General features: G+C 40.8%; 1 protein-coding gene across 1 annotated transcript in view; it reads right to left on the bottom strand.

Annotated features, from left to right (window-relative positions):
* Window positions 1–4,655, bottom strand: part of AKAP10 (A-kinase anchoring protein 10) — a 202,911-nt gene that overhangs the window by 179,945 nt on the left and 18,311 nt on the right. The gene's annotated exons all lie outside the window — the stretch shown is intronic.

Raw genomic sequence — 4,655 nt, 5'->3', positions numbered from 1 at the left:
GTGATGGGAGTTGTATGAGCCCCAAATAAAATGATTTTTTTTAAAAAAGAGAGAGAGAATTGTACCCTTTTAAGAATTATTTATATAGGATAAATTTGACAGCCACAACTCAAAAGGAAAGAAAAACACTTAAGGAGCAGTGAGTTATGCCAATGTGGGAGGACAAATTTAAGAAAAATGGGTAAGAATGTTTGCACAACTTATCTGTAATCAATGACTGACACTGAATTGTACATGCAGAAATTATAGAATCAATGTTCTGTTGTATATATCGTATACTCGAGTATAAGCCACCCCGAGTATCTGCTGAGGCACCTAACTTTACCACAAAACTGCATAAAAAATGTGCTGAAAAACTCAGCTTATACTCAAGTATTTATTGTAATCTTAAAAATAAAAATAGAGATATTTTTAAAACAGTAATTTTATTGGCAGTAATTTATTTTTTCCCCTTTTATAATGTGACATGCAATTTCATTAGTTAAGAAAGTTAAGTAATACTCAGAAAACAAGGACCTTCTGCATAATATGTCTTTGTGGGGAAAATGGGGAGGAAATGGTTGGCTTAGCCTTAACCCAACAGGGATTTTACTAAACATGTTACTGTGTGATCTGATTCTTTCAACATTTCCCCCATGTCATCTTCATATTTTTACAACAAAGCAGTATTCCAAGGTATGGTACACAATTTGAGTACTTCCCTCTTAAAAACTCATTGTTGTCAAGTCAATTCCAACCGAAATCAACCCTATAAAAGAAAATTGCTACTTCTTTCTCTCAGGGCGCAGCTTGTGGGTTTGAACTGCTGAACTTTCCATTAGCAACAAAGAGCTTAACCAGGCTCTTCACTTTTTTGTTAAGTAATATTTGTAAGCTGTTACTTTTATTGTTTGGGGCTATCAAAAATACTGATACAAGGAATAAACTTATAAATACTTCTATGTATCTTTGTTCGTATACATGAAAACATATGAGGGCTAGACATTAGAAAAAGATATGTCCCCTAAAATGTCATGCCTATTTTGTATTTTAATAAATACTACCTGTCTGCCTTACAAAAACTCAATAAAACTCACTCTCACTGAGTTGATTCCAGCTCACACCAACACTATTTAGGACCAAGTAAAACTAACTTTTATAGAAAGCTTCATCTTCATCTAGAGGAGCAGCTGGTGGTTTCAAACTGCTGACCTTGCAGGGTAGCAGTCCAATACATAAAGCACTATGGAACCACAATTGCAAAGTCAGCAATTGAAACCACCAGCTGATCCATGATAGAAAGAAAATTATTTCTACTCCATTAAAAGTTAGTGTCAAAAACTCTAAGGGCAATTCCATTCTATACTGTAGAGTTGTTGTAACTCTTCATGGGAATAGAAAGCCTCTTCTTTCTCTCAAGGACCAGCTGGTAGTTCCAAATTGCTGCCCTTATAGTTAACAGTCCAACATGTACCCACTACACCATAGAAATAGGCATATTGTGGAATTTTCATTAACATTCAAATAAATAAACAAGTATTTGCTAATGTACTATGGGAACACTTATTGTTTGAATTTGTATTTCACAGAGTACTAATAAAGTGAGGCATCTTTATCATATACAAGGGCAAGTCAAAAAAGATTACTGCTCCCCGCCCTACCCCCAGATGGTGCCAATGTGCCCTGCCCCTACCTCCGCCCTCTGATTAGCCCTGTGAGGACACCACTGGGCTCCGTCCCCAAGCTTAAAGGGCCACGCCCCCAAGAACCACAGCTAATGCTTGTCTCTCATCTCCAAGATGGCGGAGGCAGGTTCAACTTCACCTATCCCGAGGCCTTTGTCCCACTGTCTCTGACTAGCCTTGAGGTCAGAGATCTGGGCTGCCCTGAGAACCTTCGGCTGCAGTTATCAACATCTTGCCACAGCAATCGCACAGCTTCCCGAGACTGATCATCATTACCAAATAGAAGTACCCATAGGGAAGAAAGCAACTAAAGGTGGGCAATACAGCCTATAGGAAGTTTGTATGACCTTGAAAAGTGGAAGGTGAGCTAAGGATATGAGGCCAGTAACAGATAATGAATGAATACTTTAAAATACTTTCTGGTAGGTGTAGTACAACACTGACGAAACATATAACATTCCTCTAATTCTTTAATACTTCCTCCCTCCCTACCCCCCACTATCATGAGCCCAGTTCTACCTTACAAATCCGGCTAGACCAGAGCATGCACACTAGTACAGATAAGAGCTCTCAACACACAGAATCCAAAACAGATTAACCCCTCAGTAACAATAATTGAAGTACCAATACCGTGACGGTAGGGGGAAGGTGGGGAGAGAAAGTGGGAACCAATCACAATGATTGGAGTACAATTCCCCACAACCCGGGGTGACGAACAACAGAAACATGGGTGAAGGGAGACAGGAGAGAGAAGGAAAAAAATGAACTGATACCAAGGGCTCAAGTAGAAAGAAAATGTTTTGAAAAGGATAATGGCAACATATGTACAAATATGCTTGATACATGGATGTTATAAAAGCTTTAAGAGCCCCCAATAAAATGATTTAAAAATTAAAAAAATATATAGTACTGCTATGTATCCAATTCATAAAGGCAAAGTTTACTTCAAATAGGCTGTTTAAATATGTCTCTACAATGGCTGTAAATGTAATATACTTGTCTTAGTCTCTTTAAGGTGCCTTTCCAAAAATAAAGGTCAAATAAAAACAGAAGCTTCCAAGGAGATTTTTCTGAACCTGTTAAATTCAAGGTAGAATGATATTTGACTATTTAGGAGATTTTCTAAAGCATAAACTCGATAGAGTCTCTTGAAGGACACAGGTTGATCATGGGGGCTTAGCATCAAGAAGCTTTAAGAAAATTGCACAGGTGAGAAAAAGGACTGGGAAGTTGTGCTAAGAAAATTTTCTCCATCATGACAATGTACCTGCTCATTCATGGGCAATAAGGACTATCCTATGAAAATAACATTGGGAAAAAGTACCCCAATCACTCTACAGCCCTCATCTTGTACTTTTATATTTTTTATTCCCCAAACTCAAAGAACACTGAAAAAGTTCATAATTTAAGTTCCTCAAGTATGCCCAAACTTCCAATTCTGGTGTGGTATAAACTGAACATTAGAATTCTGTAGGAAATAGAGAGGTCTGAGGGGCTGGCCCCAATCCCAACATGTGGACAGCTGTCCTCCCCCCAGATGAATTTATTACAGAGGACAGCACTGAAGCTGCAGCTCAGGGAGAGGGACATGTCTGATCAGAGCACATGGGAGCAAATGAAGGGGGAGGAAGAGAGAGTGGAGGACATCCTGGCCCACCAAGCATTTAGGACGATATTCCCACTCAGAGCAGCCAATCCACAAAGAAGACCGTATGAGACACGACATCCCTCACTGACCCATATCCCTACAGGGGCCAACACTAGAGACACAGTGTGGGAATTGTGCCCGATCTGATCTCACCACACCGAGGCAAAACACTAAGAGCATGCAACAGAACAAGGGGAACAGAGCAACAAAGTCCCCAGGGAGTACAAAAATAGACTTTGGGGCCAGGGCTTGGCGGCCCATCAGACTTGACCAGAAAACACTCCTAAAGGCCAACAAACAGTCCTTGAACTAACTACAAGCTTTTCTTTTTTGGTTGTTGTTGTGTTGTGTTTTTTGTTTTGTTTTTGTCATTGGCTTTTGTTGTTGTTCTTTTGTTGCTTGGTTTTGCTCTGTCTTGTTTTTGTGCATGTTATTATCTCCGCAGGTCTGTCTAAGTAAGATAGGATGGATGAACAATCTGGAGGAGAAAACAACGGGACAGTTCTGGGGGGACATGGGAGAGGGGAAGGTGGGGGGAAAGGAAATGGTATTAAGAAACCCAGGGACCAGGGAACAACAAGTGATCCAAATCGGTGGTGAGGAGGGTGTAGGAGGCCTGGAATCAAACAACAAAAAATCATATCATTGTGTATTCACCTTCCTGAAACGATCACTGAAGACAAAGCAGGTGCATAAGCAAATGTGGTGAAGAATGCTGATGGAGACCAGCTATCAAAAGATATAGTGTATGGAGTCTTAAAAGCTTGAAGGTAAACAAGAAGCCATCTAGCTCAGAAGCACCAAAGCACACATGGAAGAAGCACACCAGCCTGTGTGATCACGAGGCATCGAAGGGATGAGGTATTAGGTATCAAAGAACAAAAAATCATATCATTATGAATGAGGGGGAGTGCAGAGTGGGGACCCAAAGCCCATCTGTAGGCAACTAGACATGCCCTTACAGAAGGGTCGCGGGGAGGAGATGAACCAGGCAGGGTGAAGTGTAGCAACGATGAAATATAAAACTTTCCTCTAGTTCCTAAATGCTTCCTCCCCACCCACTGTCATGATCCCAATTCTACCTTACACATCTGGCTAGACCAGAGGACGTACACTGGTACAGATAGGTACACAGGGAATCCAGGGCAAATGATCCCTTCAGAACCAGTGGTGAGAATGGCAATACTGGGAGGGTGGAGGGAAGGTGGGGTAGAGAGGGGGAACCGATTATAAGGATCTACATGTGACCTCCTCCCTGGGGGATGGAGAACAGAAAAAAGTGGGTGAAGGGAGATGCCGGACAGTGTAAGATATGACAAAATAATAATTTATAAATTATCAAG

Source organism: Echinops telfairi, unplaced genomic scaffold, assembly GCF_000313985.2.
Source record: "Echinops telfairi isolate 266 unplaced genomic scaffold, ASM31398v2 ScPeMD7_35;HRSCAF=133_1, whole genome shotgun sequence".
Taxonomy (NCBI): Eukaryota; Metazoa; Chordata; class Mammalia; order Afrosoricida; family Tenrecidae; genus Echinops; species Echinops telfairi.
The sequence above is the reverse complement of the archived record's forward strand: the minus strand, read 5'-3'. Positions and strand labels throughout refer to the sequence as shown.